The sequence below is a fragment of the Phalangium opilio genome, unplaced genomic scaffold, assembly GCF_054372755.1.
Source record: "Phalangium opilio isolate 3A_F unplaced genomic scaffold, DU_Popi_V2 ptg000390l_1, whole genome shotgun sequence".
NCBI lineage: Eukaryota > Metazoa > Arthropoda > Arachnida > Opiliones > Phalangiidae > Phalangium > Phalangium opilio.
Window position 1 is genome coordinate 6,506,209 of NW_028324234.1, and position 19,955 is coordinate 6,526,163.

General features: G+C 47.2%; 1 non-coding gene across 1 annotated transcript; it reads right to left on the reverse strand.

The window, feature by feature from the left end:
- Positions 1-19,550: 19,550 nt before the first annotated feature.
- On the reverse strand, positions 19,551-19,623 carry TRNAT-GGU (transfer RNA threonine (anticodon GGU)). The gene has a single exon. It is a non-coding gene; the product is annotated as a tRNA-Thr (tRNA).
- Positions 19,624-19,955: the final 332 nt, after the last annotated feature.

Sequence of the window (19,955 nt, forward strand, 5' to 3'; positions counted from 1 at the left end):
AACCTTTCGATTAACAGCTGATCGCGCTAACCATTGCGCCACAGAAGCCCAAAAATTCAATGTTCGACAGGTATTGTGGAAAAACTCTGACATTTTATGTTACATTTGAGACGTCACAACACCGCTCCCGGGAGGGCTCAAACCACCAGTCTTTTGAATAGCAGCTGAACGCGCTAACCATTGCGCCACGGAAGCCCAAAAATTAAATGGTCGTCAGGTATTTTGGAAAAACCTTGACTTTTAACGTCACATCTGAGACGTCACAATACCGCTCCCGGATGGGCTCGAACCACCAACCTATTGGTTAACAGCCGAACGCGCTAACCATTGAGCCACGGAAGCTCAGAAATTAAACGGTTGTCACGTATTGTGGAAAAGTTTTGACTTTTTACGCTACATCTGAGACCCCACAACACCTCTCCCGGGTGGGCTCGAACCTTCAACCTTTCGATTAACAGCTGAACGCGCTAATCATTGCGTCACGGAAACCCAAAAATTAAATGTTCGTCAGGTATTGTGGAAAAACCTTGACTTTTTACGTCACATCTGAGACCTCACAACACCGCTCCCGGATGGGCTCGAACCACCAACCTATTGGTTAACAGCCGAACGCGCTAACCATTGAGCCACGGAAGCTCAGAAATTAAATTGTTGTCAGGTATTGTGGAAAAACTTTGGCTTTCTACGTTACATTTGAGACCCCACAACACCTCTCCCGGGTGGGCTCGAACCACCAACCTTTCGATTAACAGCTGAACGCGCTAACCATTGTGCCACGGAAGCCCAAAAGTTAAATGCTCGTTAGGTATTGTGTAAAAACCTTGACTTTTTACGTCACATCTGAGACCTCACAACACCGCTCCCGGATGGGGTCGAACCACCAACCTATTGGTTAACAGCCGAACGCGCTAACCATTGAGCCACAGAAGCTCAGAAATTAAATTGTTGTCAGGTATTGTGGAAAAACTTTGGCTTTCTACGTTACATTTGAGACCCCACAACACCTCTCCCGGTAGGGCTCGAACCACCAACCTTTCGATTAACAGCTGAACGCGCTAACCACTGTGCCACGGAAGCCCAAAAATTAAATGCTCGTCAGGTATTGTGTAAAAACCTTGACTTTTTACGTCACATCTGAGACCTCACAACACCGCTCCCGGATGGGCTCGAACCACCAACCTATTGGTTAACAGCCGAACGCGCTAACCATTGCGCCACGGAAGCCCAAAAATTAAATGGTCGTCAGGTATTGTGGAAAAACTTTGGCTTTCTACGTTACATTTGAGATCACACAACACCGCTCCCGGGTGGGCTCGAACCACCAACCTATTGGTTAACAGCTGAACGCGCTAACCATTGAGCCACGGAAGCTCAGAAATTAAACGGTTGTCAGGTATTGTGGAAAAACTTTGGCTTTCTACGTTACATTTGAGACCCCACAACACCTCTCCCGGGTGGGCTCGAACCACCAACCTTTCGATTAACAGCTGAACGCGCTAACCATTGCGCCACGGAAGCCCAAAAATTAGATGCTCGTCAGATATTGTGTAAAAACCTTGACTTTTTACGTCACATCTGAGACCTCACAACACCGCTCCCGGTTGGGCTCGAACCACCAACCTATTGGTTAACAGCCGAACGCGCTAACCATTGCGCCACGGAAGCCCAAAAGTTAAATGCTTGTTAGGTATTGTGTAAAAACCTTGACTTTTTACGTCACATCCGAGACCTCACAACACCGCTCCCGGATGGGCTCGAACCACCAACCTATTGGTTAACAGCCGAACGCGCTAACCATTGCGCCACGGAAGCCCAAAAGTTAAATGCTTGTTAGGTATTGTGTAAAAACCTTGACTTTTTACGTCACATCCGAGACCTCACAACACCGCTCCCGGATGGGCTCGAACCACCAACCTATTGGTTAACAGCCGAACGCGCTAACCATTGCGCCACGGAAGCCCAAAAGTAAAATGCTCGTTAGGTATTATGTAAAAACCTTGACTTTTTACGTCACATCTGAGACCTCACAACACCGCTCCCGGATGGGGTGGAACCACCAACCTATTGGTTAACAGCCGAACGCGCTAACCATTGCGCCACGGAAGCCCAAAAATTAAATGGTCGTCATTTATTGTGCAAAAACTTTGGCTTTCTACGTTACATTTGAGATCCCACAACACCGCTCCCGAGTGGGCTCGAACCACCAACCTATTGTTTAACAGCCGAACGCGCTAACCATTGAGCCACGGAAGCTCAGAAATTTAATGGTTGTCAGGTATTGTGGAAAACCTTGACTTTTTACGTCACATCTGAGACCTCACAACACCGCTCCCGGATGGGCTCGAACCACCAACCTATTGGTTAACAGCCGAACGCGCTAACCATTGCGCCACGGAAGGCCAAAAGTTAAATGCTCGTCAGGTATTGTGTAAAAACCTTGACTTTTTACGTCACATCTGAGACCTCACGACACCGCTCCCGGATGGGCTCGAACCACCAACCTATTGGTTAACAGCCGAACGCGCTAACCATTGAGCCACGGAAGCTCAGAAATTAAATTGTTGTCAGGTATTGTGGAAAAACTTTGGCTTTCTACGTTACATTTGAGACCCCACAACACCTCTCCCGGGTGGGCTCGAACCACCAACCTTTCGATTAACAGCTGAACTTTCTAACCATTGTGCCACGGAAGCCCAAAAATTAAATGCTCGTCAGGTATTGTGTAAAAACCTTGACTTTTTACGTCACGTCTGAGACCTCACAACACCGCTCCCGGATGGGCTCGAACCACCAACCTATTGGTTAACAGCCGAACGCGCTAACCATTGCGCCACGGAAGCCCAAAAATTAAATGGTCGTCAGGTATTGTGGAAAAACTTTGGCTTTCTACGTTACATTTGAGATCACACAACACCGCTCCCGGGTGGGCTCAAACCACCAACCTATTGGTTAACAGCTGAACGCGCTAACCATTGAGCCACGGAAGCTCAGAAATTAAACGGTTGTCAGGTATTGTGGAAAAACTTTGGCTTTCTACGTTACATTTGAGACCCCACAACACCTCTCCCGGGTGGGCTCGAACCACCAACCTTTCGATTAACAGCTGAACGCGCTAACCATTGCGCCACGGAAGCCCAAAAATTAGATGCTCGTCAGATATTGTGTAAAAACCTTGACTTTTTACGTCACATCTGAGACCTCACAACACCGCTCCCGGATGGGCTCGAACCACCAACCTATTGGTTAACAGCCGAACGCGCTAACCATTGCGCCACGGAAGCCCAAAAGTTAAATGCTCGTCAGGTATCGTGTAAAAACCTTGACTTTTTACGTCACATCTGAGACGTCACAATACCGCTCCTGGATGGGCTCGAACCACCAACCTTTCGGTTAACAGCCGAACGCGCTAACCATTGCGCCACGGACGCCCAAAAATTAAATGGTTGTCAGGTATTGTTGAAAAGTTCCGACTTTTCACGCTACTTCTGAGACCCCACAAATCCTCTCTCGTTTGGGCTCGAACCACCAACCTTTCGGTTAACAGCTGAACGCGCTAACAATTGCGCCACTGAGGCCCAAAAATTAAATGGTCGTCAGGTATTGTGGAAAAACTTTGGCTATTTACGTTACATTTGAGATCCCAAAACACCGCTCCCGGGTGGGCTCGAACCACCAACCTATTGGATAACAGCCGAACGCGCTAACCATTGAGCCACGGAAGCTCAGAAAATAAATGGTTATCACGTATTATGGAAAAAGTTTGACTTTTCACGCTACATCTGAGACCTCACAACACCGCTCCCGGATGGGCTCGAACCACCAACCTTTCGATTAACAGCCGAACGCGCTAACCATTGAGTCACGGAAGCTCAGAAATTAAATGGTTGTCACGTATTGTGGAAAAGTTTGACTTTTTACGCTACATCTGAGACCACACAATACCTCTTCCGGGCGGGCTCGAACCACCAACCTTTCGATTAACAGCTGAACGCGCTAACCATTGCGCCACGGAAGCCCAAAAGTTAAATGTTCGTCAGGTGTTGTGGAAAAACTCTGACATTTGACGTTACATCTGAGACGTCACAACACCGCTCCCGGGAGGGCTCGAACCACCAACCTTTCGGTTAACAGCTGAACGCGCTGACCATTGCGCCACTGAAGCCCAAAAATTAAATTTTCGTCAGGTATTGAGGTAAAACCTTGACTTTTTACTTCACATCTGAGACCTCACAACACCGCTCCCGGATGGGCTCGAACCACCAACCTTTCGGTTAACAGCCGAACGCGCTAACCATTCGCCACGGACGCCCAAAAATTAAATGGTCGTCAGGTATTGTGGAAAAACTTTGGCTATTTACGTTACATTTGAGATCCAAAAACACCGCTCCCGGGTGGGCATGAACCACCAACCTATTGGTTAACAGCCGAACGCGCTAACCATTGAGCCAAGGAAGATCAGAAATTAAATGGTTGTCACGTATTGTGGAAAAGTTTTGACTTTTAACGCAACATCTGAGACCCCACAACACCTCTTCCGGGTGGGCTCGAACCACCAACCTTTCGATTAAGAGCTGGACGCGCTAATTACTGCGCCACGGAAGCCCAAAAATTAAATGTTCGTCAGGTATTGTGGAAAAGTTACGACTTTTCTCGCTACATCTGAGACCCCACAAATCCTCTCTCGTTTGGGCTCGAACCACCAACCTTTCGGTTAACAGCTGATTGCACTAACCATTGCGCCACGGAAGCCCAAAAATTAAATGGTCGTCAGGTATTGTAGAAAAACTTTGGCTATTTACGTTTTATTTGAGATCCAAAAACACCGCTCCCGGGTGGGCTCGAACCACCAACCTTTCGATTAACAGCCGAACGCGCTAACCATTGAGCCACGGAAGCTCAGAAATTAAATGGTTGTCACGTATTATGGAAAAAGTTTGACTTTTCACGCTACATCTGAGACCTCACAACACCTCTCCCGGGTGGGCTCGAACCACCAACCTTTCGATTAACAGCTGAACGCGCTAACCATTGCGCCACGGAAGCCCAAAAATTAAATGCTCGTCAGGTATTTTGGAAAAACTCTGACATTTTACATTACATCTGAGACGTCACAACACCGCTTCCGGGAGGGCTCGAACCACCAACCTTTCGGTTAACAGCTGAACGCGCTGACCATTGCGCCACTGAAGCCCAAAAATTAAATTTTCGTCAGGTATTGTGTAAAAACCTTGACTTTTTACGTCACATCTGAGACCTCACAACACCGCTCCCGGATGGGCTCGAACCACCAACCTAATGGTTAACAGCCGAACGCGCTAACCATTGAGCCACGGAAGCTCAGAAATTAAATGGTTGTCACGTATTGTGGAAACGTTTTGACTTTTTACGCTACATCTGAGACCCCACAACACCTCTCCCGGGTGGGCTCGAACCTTCAACCTTTCGATTAACAGCCGAACGCGCTAACCATTGCGCCACGGAAGCCCAAAAATTAAATGGTCGTCAGGTGTTGTGGAAAAAACCTTGACTTTTTACGTCACATCTGAGACCTCACAACACCGCTCCCGGATGGGGTCGAACCACCAACCTATTGGTTAACAGCCGAACGCGCTAACCATTGAGCCACGGAAGCTCAGAAATTAAATTGTTGTCAGGCATTGTGGAAAAACTTTGGCTTTCTACGTTACATTTGAGACCCCACAACACCTCTCCCGGGTGGGCTCGAACCACCAACCTTTCGATTAACAGCTGAACGCGCTAACCATTGTGCCACGGAAGCCCAAAAGTTAAATGCTCGTTAGGTATTGTGTAAAAATCTGACTTTTTACGTCACATCTGAGAACTCACAACACCGCTCCCGGATGGGCTCGAACCACCAACCTATTGGTTAACAGCCGAACGCGCTAACCATTGCGACACGGAAGCCCAAAAGTTAAATGCTCGTCAGGGATTATGTAAAAACCTTGACTTTTTACGTCACATCTGAGACCTCACAACACCGCTCCCGGATGGGGTCGAACCACCAACCTATTGGTTAACAGCCGAACGCGCTAACCATTGAGCCACAGAAGCTCAGAAATTAAATTGTTGTCAGGTATTGTGGAAAAACTTTGGCTTTCTACGTTACATTTGAGACCACACAACACCTCTCCCGGGTGGGCTCGAACCACCAACCTTTCGATTAACAGCTGAACGCGCTAACCATTGTGCCACGGAAGCCCAAAAATTAAATGCTCGTCAGGTATTGTGTAAAAACCTTGACTTTTTACGTCACATCTGAGACCTCACAACACCGCTCCCGGATGGGCTCGAACCACCAACCTATTGGTTAACAGCCGAACGCGCTAACCATTGCGCCACGGAAGCCCAAAAATTAAATGGTCGTCAGGTATTGTGGAAAAGTTACGACTTTTCTCGCTACATCTGAGACCCCACAAATCCTCTCTCGTTTGGGCTCGAACCACCAACCTTTCGGTTAACAGCTGATTGCACTAACCATTGCGCCACGGAAGCCCAAAAATTAAATGGTCGTCAGGTATTGTAGAAAAACTTTGGCTATTTACGTTTTATTTGAGATCCAAAAACACCGCTCCCGGGTGGGCTCGAACCACCAACCTTTCGATTAACAGCCGAACGCGCTAACCATTGAGCAACGGAAGCTCAGAAATTAAATGGTTGTCACGTATTATGGAAAAAGTTTGACTTTTCACGCTACATCTGAGACCTCACAACACCTCTCCCGGGTGGGCTCGAACCACCAACCTTTCGATTAACAGCTGAACGCGCTAACCATTGCGCCACGGAAGCCCAAAAATTAAATGCTCGTCAGGTATTTTGGAAAAACTCTGACATTTTACATTACATCTGAGACGTCACAACACCGCTCCCGGGAGGGCTCGAACCACCAACCTTTCGGTTAACAGCTGAACGCGCTGACCATTGCGCCACTGAAGCCCAAAAATTAAATTTTCGTCAGGTATTGTGTAAAAACCTTGACTTTTTACGTCACATCTGAGACCTCACAACACCGCTCCCGGATGGGCTCGAACCACCAACCTAATGGTTAACAGCCGAACGCGCTAACCATTGAGCCACGGAAGCTCAGAAATTAAATGGTTGTCACGTATTGTGGAAACGTTTTGACTTTTTACGCTACATCTGAGACCCCACAACACCTCTCCCGGGTGGGCTCGAACCTTCAACCTTTCGATTAACAGCCGAACGCGCTAACCATTGCGCCACGGAAGCCCAAAAATTAAATGGTCGTCAGGTGTTGTGGAAAAAACCTTGACTTTTTACGTCACATCTGAGACCTCACAACACCGCTCCCGGATGGGGTCGAACCACCAACCTATTGGTTAACAGCCGAACGCGCTAACCATTGAGCCACGGAAGCTCAGAAATTAAATTGTTGTCAGGCATTGTGGAAAAACTTTGGCTTTCTACGTTACATTTGAGACCCCACAACACCTCTCCCGGGTGGGCTCGAACCACCAACTTTTCGATTAACAGCTGAACGCGCTAACCATTGTGCCACGGAAGCCCAAAAGTTAAATGCTCGTTAGGTATTGTGTAAAAACCTTGACTTTTTACGTCACATCTGAGAACTCACAACACCGCTCCCGGATGGGCTCGAACCACCAACCTATTGGTTAACAGCCGAACGCGCTAACCATTGCGACACGGAAGCCCAAAAGTTAAATGCTCGTCAGGTATTATGTAAAAACCTTGACTTTTTACGTCACATCTGAAACCTCACAACACCGCTCCCGGATGGGGTCGAACCACCAACCTATTGGTTAACAGCCGAACGCGCTAACCATTGAGCCACAGAAGCTCAGAAATTAAATTGTTGTCAGGTATTGTGGAAAAACTTTGGCTTTCTACGTTACATTTGAGACCACACAACACCTCTCCCGGGTGGGCTCGAACCACCAACCTTTCGATTAACAGCTGAACGCGCTAACCATTGTGCCACGGAAGCCCAAAAATTAAATGCTCGTCAGGTATTGTGTAAAAACCTTGACTTTTTACGTCACATCTGAGACCTCACAACACCGCTCCCGGATGGGCTCGAACCACCAACCTATTGGTTAACAGCCGAACGCGCTAACCATTGCGCCACGGAAGCCCAAAAATTAAATGGTCGTCAGGTATTGTGGAAAAACTTTGGCTTTCTACGTTACATTTGAGATCACACAACACCGTTCCCGGGTGGGCTCGAACCACCAACCTATTGGTTAACAGCTGAACGCGCTAACCATTGAGCCACGGAAGCTCAGAAATTAAACGGTTGTCAGGTATTGTGGAAAAACTTTGGCTTTCTACGTTACATTTGAGACCCCACAACACCTCTCCCGGGTGGGCTCGAACCACCAACCTTTCGATTAACAGCTGAACGCGCTAACCATTGCGCCACGGAAGCCCAAAAATTAGATGCTCGTCAGATATTGTGTAAAAACCTTGACTTTTTACGTCACATCTGAGACCTCACAACACCGCTCCCGGATGGGCTCGAACCACCAACCTATTGGTTAACAGCCGAACGCGCAAACCATTGCGCCACGGAAGCCCAAAAGTTAAATGCTCGTCAGGTATTGTGTAAAAACCTTGACTTTTTACGTCACATCTGAGACCTCACAACACCGCTCCCGGATGGGCTCGAACCACCAACCTATTGGTTAACAGCCGAACGCGCTAACCATTGCGCCACGGAAGCCCAAAAGTTAAATGCTCGTCAGGTATTATGCAAAAACCTTGACTTTTTACGTCACATCTGAGACCTCACAACACCGCTCCCGGATGGGGTCGAACCACCAACCTATTGGTTAACAGCCGAACGCGCTAACCATTGCGCCACGGAAGCCCAAAAATTAAATGGTCGTCATTTATTGTGCAAAAACTTTGGCTTTCTACGTTACATTTCAGATCCCACAACACCGCTCCCGAGTGGGCTCGAGCCACCAACCTATTGGTTAACAGCCGAACGCGCTAACCATTGAGCCACGGAAACTCAGAAATTAAATGGTTGTCAGGTATTGTGGAAAACCTTGACTTTTTACGTCACATCTGAGACCTCACAACACCGCTCCCGGATGGGCTCGAACCACCAACCTATTGGTTAACAGCCGAACGCGCTAACCATTGCCCCACGGAAGCCCAAAAGTTAAATGCTCGTCAGGTATTGTGTAAAAACCTTGACTTTTTACGTCACATCTGAGACCTCACGACACCGCTCCCGGATGGGCTCGAACCACCAACCTATTGGTTAACAGCCGAACGCGCTAACCATTGAGCCACGGAAGCTCAGAAATTAAATTGTTGTCAGGTATTGTGGAAAAACTTTGGCTTTCTACGTTACATTTGAGACCCCACAACACCTCTCCCGGGTGGGCTCGAACCACCAACCTTTCGATTAACAGCTGAACGCGCTAACCATTGTGCCACGGAAGCCCAAAAATTAAATGCTCGTCAGGTATTGTGTAAAAACCTTGACTTTTTACGTCACGTCTGAGACCTCACAACACCGCTCCCGGATGGGCTCGAACCACCAACCTATTGGTTAACAGCCGAACGCGCTAACCATTGCGCCACGGAAGCCCAAAAATTAAATGGTCGTCAGGTATTGTGGAAAAACTTTGGCTTTCTACGTTACATTTGAGATCACACAACACCGCTCCCGGGTGGGCTCGAACCACCAACCTATTGGTTAACAGCTGAACGCGCTAACCATTGAGCCACGGAAGCTCAGAAATTAAACGGTTGTCAGGTATTGTGGAAAAACTTTGGCTTTCTACGTTACATTTGAGACCCCACAACACCTCTCCCGGGTGGGCTCGAACCACCAACCTTTCGATTAACAGCTGAACGCGCTAACCATTGCGCCACGGAAGCCCAAAAATTAGATGCTCGTCAGATATTGTGTAAAAACCTTGACTTTTTACGTCACATCTGAGACCTCACAACACTGCTCCCGGATGGGCTCGAACCACCAACCTATTGGTTAACAGCCGAACGCGCAAACCATTGCGCCACGGAAGCCCAAAAGTTAAATGCTCGTCAGGTATTGTGTAAAAACCTTGACTTTTTACGTCACATCTGAGACCTCACAACACCGCTCCCGGATGGGCTCGAACCACCAACCTATTGGTTAACAGCCGAACGCGCTAACCATTGCGCCACGGAAGCCCAAAAGTTAAATGCTTGTTAGGTATTGTGTAAAAACCTTAACTTTTTACGTCACATCCGAGACCTCACAACACCGCTCCCGGATGGACTCGAACCACCAACCTATTGGTTAACAGCCGAACGCGCTAACCATTGCGCCACGGAAGCCCAAAAGTTAAATGCTCGTCAGGTATTATGCAAAAACCTTGACTTTTTACGTCACATCTGAGACCTCACAACACCGCTCCCGGATGGGGTCGAACCACCAACCTATTGGTTAACAGCCGAACGCGCTAACCATTGCGCCACGGAAGCCCAAAAATTAAATGGTCGTCATTTATTGTGCAAAAACTTTGGCTTTCTACGTTACATTTCAGATCCCACAACACCGCTCCCGAGTGGGCTCGAGCCACCAACCTATTGGTTAACAGCCGAACGCGCTAACCATTGAGCCACGGAAACTCAGAAATTAAATGGTTGTCACGTATTGTGGAAAACTTTTGACTTTTTACGCTACATCTGAGACCACACAATACCTCTTCCGGGCGGGCTCGAACCACCAACCTTTCGATTAACAGCTGAACGCGCTAACCATTGCGCCACGGAAGCCCAAAAGTTAAATGTTCGTCAGGTGTTGTGGAAAAACTCTGACATTTTACGTTACATCTGAGACGTCACAACACCGCTCCCGGGAGGGCTCGAACCACCACCCTTTCGGTTAACAGCTGAACGCGCTGACCATTGCGCCACTGAAGCCCAAAAATTTAATTTTCGTCAGGTATTGAGGTAAAACCTTGACTTTTTACTTCACATCTGAGACCTCACAACACCGCTCCCGGATGGGCTCGAACCACCAACCTTTCGGTTAACAGCCGAACGCGCTAACCATTCGCCACGGACGCCCAAAAATTAAATGGTCGTCAGGTATTGTGGAAAAACTTTGGCTATTTACGTTACATTTGAGATCCAAAAACACCGCTACCGGGTGGGCACGAACCACCAACCTATTGGTTAACAGCCGAACGCGCTAACCATTGAGCCAAGGAAGATCAGAAATTAAATGGTTGTCACGTATTGTGGAAAAGTTTTGACTTTTAACGCAACATCTGAGACCCCACAACACCTCTTCCGGGTGGGCTCGAACCACCAACCTTTCGATTAAGAGCTGGACGCGCTAATTACTTCGCCACGGAAGCCCAAAAATTAAATGTTCGTCAGGTATTGTGGAAAAGTTACGACTTTTCTCGCTACATCTGAGACCCCACAAATCCTCTCTCGTTTGGGCTCGAACCACCAACCTTTCGGTTAACAGCTGAACGCGCTGACCATTGCGCCACTGAAGCCCAAAAACTAAATTTTCGTCAGGTATTGAGGTAAAACTTTGACTTTTTACTTCACATCCGAGACCTCACAACAGCGCTCCCGGATGGGCTCGAACCACCAACCTTTCGATTAACAGCCGAACGCGCTAACCATTGAGCCACGGAAGCTCAGAAATTAAATGGTTGTCACGTACTCTGGAAAAGTTTTGACTTTTTACGCTACATCTGAGACCCCACAACACCTCTTCCGGGTGGGCTCGAACCACCAACCTTTCGATTAAAAGCTGAACGCGCTAACCATTGCGCCACGGAAGCCCAAAAATTAAATGCTCGTCAGGTATTTTGGAAAAACTCTGACATTTTACGTTACATCTGAGACGTCACAACACCGCTCCCGGGAGGGCTCGAACCACCAACCTTTCGGTTAACAGCTGAACGCGCTGACCATTGCGCCACTGAAGCCCAAAAATTAAATTTTCGTCAGGTATTGAGGTAAAACTTTGACTTTTTACTTCACATCTGAGGCCTCACAACACCGCTCCCGGATGGGCTCGAACCACCAACCCTTCGGTTAACAGCCGAACGCGCTAACCATTGCGCCACGGACGCCCAAAAGAAATGGTCGTCAGGTATTGCGGAAAAACTTTGGCTATTTACGTTACATTTGAGATCCAACAAGTCGGGAAAACCAAAATATTACCTCTCCGTGTCGAGAAGATTATATAACCTTAAGTATCCAATGAAAACGTCGACCTTTTGCCCTCATCCTTTCCCGCGCTTTGCGCTTCCGCATTTCATCCTTACTCTCAACATTATCTTCCTCCATTTTACATATAAAAATCAAATACTCACAAAAAGAAGTGGCAAAAACCTGCTGGCTCTTTACAACCACTTAATTTGACTTAATATCCAATTTCCAACAACAATAATATACCGGTAGTTTAATTGACAACCTACTAGCATCGAAATTCTCATAAGGAATGGCTCCGGCGGATAAAAAACGGCAATTTTCAACTAGGTGGGCGTTATCTCATAAGATTTGAAAAATATCATTTGTCTTTTTTACCAATGCCTAACCGTTTGGATTTTTTAAAGCAGTCTTAGCACCAAAAAATATTTTTGAATGAGGATAAAAAAGGTCTGTCCTCTCGTAATTTTTTAAGCTTTTATCATTATTACTCTATACAACATTAACAAGGAGCATAAACGCATTAGTGGAAGCAGTATTTTTTTCCCAAAACAATCTCGCTTATGTTTATGCAATGAATGAAATATATCACAATGCACGGGCCTTGATAGATATAGGAGGCAATGAAGGAAATATATCGCATGCACGGGCCTTGGTAGATATAGGAGGCAATGATAATCTCTCTCTTTGCACGAGAGGTTTATCTTTAATATTTAAATAAATATAATTATTTTTAATTATTTTAATCTTCAATAATTAACATTAATAATAGTTAAATCGTTTAAAATAAAGTTATACTTATTATCTTCTCAAACTTTGCTAATATTGACGTTTAAAGTGAAGGGTACCCCTCTTCCCGCTTTCTTCAAATTTTGGGGTATATATACGATTCGTTTCCATTATAATAGTAAGGAAAAACCGCAAATGCGAAAACCTTTGGTAGCGATCCTACCTTAGGGAGGCTAGACGTTTCTCGTAACCCTAGCTGATCGCCGCGTATATCCTAAAACCAAACGATGATAATGGAGTAGAAGCCAATGATACAGATTGGTGTCTATGTGGAATAGACGGAAGACCAGTGGATGGTGGTGTTAGAAGGCAGTGTAAGTGCAGACGGGTGTCAATGTGGGATTGACAAAGAACAGAAGATGGTGGTGATTAGAAGCCAGTATGTACAGCCTGGTGTCCACGTGGAATGGACGAAGACCAGAAGATGGTGGTGATTAGCAGCCAGTAAGAACAGACTAGTGTCCGTGTGGTATGGACAAAGACCAGAAGATTGGTGGTGTGAGAACTCAAGTAGAGGAGCCATTTCCGTGACTGTGAAAGCAGTTCGGAAATGGCGAACACGTTTGCTCCGATACGCAAACTGCGAACGCGGTCACGTGGGTGTAACAACGGACAGACAGACACACACACAGACAGACAGACACACAGACAGACACGGCCGTTACAGAACCTCTCCTGGACTACGTCACACGGAGAGGTAAAAACACCGCTCCCGGGTGGGCTCGAAACACCAAGCTATTGGTTAACAGCCGAACGCGCTAACCATTGAGCCACGAAAGATCAGAAAATAAATGGTTATCACGTATTATGGAAAAAGTTTGACTTTTCACGCTATATCTGAGACCTCACAACACCTCTCCCGGGTGGGCTCGAACCACCAACCTTTCGATTAACAGCTGAACGCGCTAACCATTGCGCCACGGAAGCCCAAATATTAAATGCTCGTCAGGTATTGTGGAAAAACTCTGACATTTTACGTTACATCTGAGACGTCACAACACCGCTCCCGGGAGGGCTCGAACCACCAACCTTTCGGTTAACAGCCGAACGCGCTAACCATTCGCCACGGACGCCCAAAAATTAAATGTTCGTCAGGTATTGTGGAAAAACTCTGACATTTTACGTTATATCTGAGACGACACAACACCGCTCCCGGGAGGGCTCGAACCACCAACCTTTCGGTTAACAGCTGAACGCGCTGACCATTGCGCCACTGAAGCCCAAAAATTAAATTTTCGTCAGGTATTGAGGTAAAACTTTGACTTTTTACTTCACATCCGAGACCTCACAACACCGCTCCCGGATGGGCTCGAACCACCAACCTTTCGATTAACAGCCAAACGCGCTAACCATTGAGCCACGGAAGCTCAGAAATTAAATGGTTGTCACGTATTGTGGAAAAGTTTTGACTTTTTACGCTACATCTGAGACCCCACAACACCTCTTCCGGGTGGGCTCGAACCACCAACCTTTCGATTAACAGCTGAACGCGCTAACCATTGCGCCACGGAAGCCCAGATATTAAATGCTCGTCAGGTATTGTGGAAAAACTCTGACATTTTACGTTACATCTGAGACGTCACAACACCGCTCCCGGGAGGGCTCGAACCACCAACCTTTCGGTTAACAGCCGAACGCGCTAACCATTGCGCCAAGGAAGCCCAAAAATTAAATGGTAGTCAGGTATTGTGGAAAAACTTTGGTTTTCTACGTTACATTTGAGATCGCACAACACCGCTCCCGGGTGGGCTCGAACCACCAACCTTTCAATTAACAGCTGGACGCGCTAATTTTTGCGCCACGGAAGCCCAAAAATTAAATGTTCGTCAGGTATTGTGGAAAAACTCTGACATTTTACGTAACATCTGAAACGTCACAACACCGCTCCCGGATGGGCTCGAACCACCAACCTTTCGGTTAACAGCCGAACGCGCTAACCATTGCGCAACGGAGGCCAAATATTAAATGGTCGTCAGGTATTGAGGTAAAACTTTGACTTTTTACTTCTCATCTGAGACCTCACAACACCGCTCCCGGGAGGGCTCGAACCACCAACCTTTCGGTTAACAGCCGAACGCGCTAACCATTCGCCACGGACGCCCAAAAATTAAATGTTCGTCAGGTATTGTGGAAAAACTCTGACATTTTACGTTATATCTGAGACGACACAACACCGCTCCCGGGAGGGCTCGAACCACCAACCTTTCGGTTAACAGCTGAACGCGCTGACCATTGCGCCACTGAAGCCCAAAAATTAAATTTTCGTCAGGTATTGAGGTAAAACTTTGACTTTTTACTTCACATCCGAGACCTTACAACATCGCTCCCGGATGGGCTCGAACCACCAACCTTTCGATTAACAGCCGAACGCGCTAACCATTGAGCCACGGAAGCTCAGAAATTAAATGGTTGTCACGTATTGTGGAAAAGTTTTGACTTTTTACGCTACATCTGAGACCCCACAACACCTCTTTCGGGTGGGCTCGAACCACCAACCTTTCGATTAACAGCTGAACGCGCTAACCATTGCGCCACGGAAGCCCAGATATTAAATGCTCGTCAGGTATTGTGGAAAAACTCTGACATTTTACGTTACATCTGAGACGTCACAACACCGCTCCCGGGAGGGCTCGAACCACCAACCTTTCGGTTAACAGCCGAACGCACTAACCATTGCGCCAAGGAAGCCCAAAAATTAAATGGTAGTCAGGTATTGTGGAAAAACTTTGGTTTTCTACGTTACATTTGAGATCGCACAACACCGCTCCCGGGTGGGCTCGAACCACCAACCTTTCAATTAACAGCTGGACGCGCTAATGTTTGCGCCACGGAAGCCCAAAAATTAAATGTTCGTCAGGTATTGTGGAAAAACTCTGACATTTTACGTAACATCTGAAACGTCACAACACCGCTCCCGGATGGGCTCGAACCACCAACCTTTCGGTTAACAGCCGAACGCGCTAACCATTGCGCAACGGAGGCCAAATATTAAATGGTCGTCAGGTATTGAGGTAAAACTTTGACTTTTTACTTCTCATCTGAGACCTCACAACACCGCTCCCGGATGGGCTCGAACCACCAACCTATTGGTTAACAGCCGAACGCGCTAACCATTGAGCCACGGAAGCTCAGAAATTAAATGGTTGTCACGTATTGTGGAAAAGTTTTGACTTTTTACGCTACATCTGAGACCCCACAACACCTCTCCCGAGTGGGCTCGAACCTTCAAAATTTCGATTAACAGCTGAACGCGCTAATCATTGCGCCACGGAAGCCCAAAAATTAAATGTTCGTCAGGTATTGTGGAAAAACTCTGACATTTTACGTTACATCTGAGACCTCACAACACCGCTCCCGGATGGGCTCGAACCACCAGCCTATTGGTTAACAGCCGAACGCGCTAACCATTGCGCCACGGAAGCCCAAAAATTAAGTGGTCGTCAGGTGTTGTGGAAAAAACCTTGACTTTTTACGTCACATCTGAGACCTCACAACACCGCTTCCGGATGGGCTCGAACCACCAACCTATTTGTTATCAGCCGAACGCTCTAACCTTTGAGCCACGGAAGCTCAGAAATCAAATGGTTGTCAGGTATTGTGGATAAGTTATGACTTTTTACGTTACATCTGAGACCCTACAACACCTCTTCCGGTTGGGCTCGAACCACCAACCTTTCGGTTAACAGCCGAACGCGCTAACCATTGCGCCAAGGAAGCCCAAAATTTTAATGGTCGTCAGGTATTGTGGCAAAACTTTGGCTTTCTACGTTACACTTGAGATCCCACACCACCGCTCCCGGGTGGGCTCGAACCACCAACCTATTGGTTAACAGCCGAACGCGCTAACCATTGAGCCATGGAAGCTCAGAAATTAAATGGTTGTCACGTATTGTGGATAAGTTTTGACTTTTTACGCTACATCTGAGACCCCACAACACCTCTTCCGGGTGCGCTTGAACCACCAGCCTTTCGATTAACAGTTGAACGCGCTAATAATTGCGCCACGGAAGCCCAAAAATTAAATGTTCGTCAGGTATTGTGGAAAAACTCTGACATTTTACGTTATATCTGAGACGTCACAACACCGCTCCCGGATGGGCTCTAACCACCAACCTATTGGTTAACAGCCGAACGCGCTAACCATTGAGCCACGAAAGCTCAGAAATTAAATGGTCGTCACGTATTGTGGAAAAACTTTGGCTTTCTACGTTACATTTGAGATCCCACAACACCGCTCCCGGGTGGGCTCGAACCACCAACCTATTGGTTAACAGCCGAACGCGTTAACCATTGCGCCACGGAAGCCCAAAAATTAAATGGTCGTCAGGTATTGTGGAAAAACTTTGGCTTTCTACGTTACGTTTGAGATCCCACAACGCCGCTCCCGGGTGGGCTCGAACCACTAAATTATTTGTTAACTGCTGAACGCGCTAACCATTGCGCCACGGAAGCTCAGAAATTAAATGGTTGTCACGTATTGTGGAAAAGTTTTGACTTTTTACGCTACATCTGAGACCCCACAACACCTCTCCCGGATGGGCTCGAACCACCAACCTATTGGTTAAAAGCCGAACGCGCTAACCATTGCGCCACGGAAGCCCAAAAATTAAATGGTCGTCAGGTGTTGTGGAAAAAACCTTGGCTTTTTACGTCACATCTGAGACGTCACAACACCTATTCCGGTTGGGCTCGAACCACCAACCTTTCGGTTAACAGCCGAACGCGCTAACCATTGCGCCAAGGAAGCCCAAAAATTTAATGGTCGTCAGGTATTGTGGCAAAACTTTGGCTTTCTACGTTACATTTGAGATCCCACACCATCGCTCCCGGGTGGGCTCGAACCACCAACCTATTGGCAACAGCCGAACGCGCTAAGCATTGAGCCACGGAAGCTCAGAAATTAAATGGTTGTCACGTATTGTGGAAAAGTTTTGACTTTTTACGCTACATCTGAGACCCCACAACACCTCTCCCGGATGGGCTCGAACCACCAACCTATTGGTTAAAAGCCGAACGCGCTAACCATTGCGCCACGGAAGCCCAAAAATTAAATGGTCGTCAGGTGTTGTGGAAAAAACCTTGGCTTTTTACGTCACATCTGAGACGTCACAACACCTATTCCGGTTGGGCTCGAACCACCAACCTTTCGGTTAACAGCCGAACGCGCTAACCATTGCGCCAAGGAAGCCCAAAAATTTAATGGTCGTCAGGTATTGTGGCAAAACTTTGGCTTTCTACGTTACATTTGAGATCCCACACCATCGCTCCCGGGTGGGCTCGAACCACCAACCTATTGGTTAACAGCCGAACGCGCTAAGCATTGAGCCACGGAAGCTCAGAAATTAAATGGTTGTCACGTATTGTGGATAAGTTATGACTTATAACTTTACATCTGAGACCCTACAACACCTCTCTCGGTTGGGCTCGAACCACCAACCTTTCGGTTAACAGCCGAACGCGCTAACCATTGCGCCAAGGAAGCCCAAAAAATAAATGGTCGTCAGGTATTGTGGAAAAACTTTGGCTTTCTACGTTACATTTGAGATCCCACAACACCGCTCCCGGGTGGGCTCGAACCACCAACCTATTGGCTAACAGCCGAACGCGCTAAGCATTGAGCCACGGAAGCTCAGAAATTAAATGGTTGTTACGTATTGTGGAAAAGTTTTGACATTTTACGCTACATCTGAGACCCCACAAAACCTCTCCCGGGTGGGCTCGAACCACCAACCTTTCGATTAACAGCTGAACGCGCTAATTATTGCGCCACGGAAGCCCAAAAATTGAATGTTCGTCAGGTATTGTGGAAAAACTCTGACATTTTACGTTACATTCGAGACGTCACAACACCGCTCCCGGGAGGGGTCAAACCACCAGTCTTTTGAATAGCAGCTTAACGCGCTAACCATTGCGCCACGGAAGCCTAAATATTAAATGGTTGTCATGTATTGTGGAAAAACTCTGACTTTTTACGTTACATCTGAGACCTCACAAAACGCTCCCGGATGGGCTCGAAAAACCAAAATTTCGGTTAAAAGCCGAAAGCGCTAGCCATTGAGCCACGGAAGCTCTGAAATTAAATGGTCGTCCGGTATTGTGGAAAAACTTTGACTTTTTACGTAACATCTGAGACCTCATAGCACCGCTCCCGGGTGTGCTCGAACCACCAACCTTTCTGTTAACAGCCAAACGCGCTAACCATTGCGCCAAGGAAGCCCAAATATTAAATATTCGTCAGGTATTGTGGAAAAACTCTGACATTTTACGTCACATCTGAGAACTCACAACACCGCTCCCGGGTGGGCCCGAACCACCAACCTATTGGTTAACAGCCGAACGCGCTAACCATTGAGCCACGGAAGCTCAGAAATTAAATGGTCGTCAGGTATTGTGGAAAAACTTTGGCTTTCTACGTTACATTTGAGATCCCACAACACCGCTCCCGGGTTTGCTCGAACCACCAACCTATTGGCTAACAGCCGAACGCGCTAAACATTGAACCACGGAAGCTCAGAAATTAAATGGTTGTCACGTATTGTGGAAAAGTTTTGACTTTTTACGCTACATCTGAGACCCCACAACACCGCTCCCGGGTGGGCTTGAACCACCAACCTTTCGGTTACCAGCCGAACGCGCTAACCATTGCGCCACGGAAGCCCAAAAATTAAATGGTCGTCAGGTATTGTGGAAAAACTTTGGCCTTCTACGTTACATGTGAGATCCCACAACACCGCTCCCGGGTGGCCTCGAACCACCAACCTATTGGTTAACAGCCGAACGCGCTAACCATTGAGCCACGGAAGCCCAAAAATTAAATGGTCGTCAGGTATTGAGGAAAAACCTTGACTTTTTACGTAACATCTGAGACGTCACAACACCGCTCCCGGGTATGCTTGAAGCACCAACCTATTGGCTAACAGCCGAACGCGCTAACCATTGAGCCACGGAAGCTCAGAAATTAAATAGTTGTCAGGTATTGTGGAAAAACT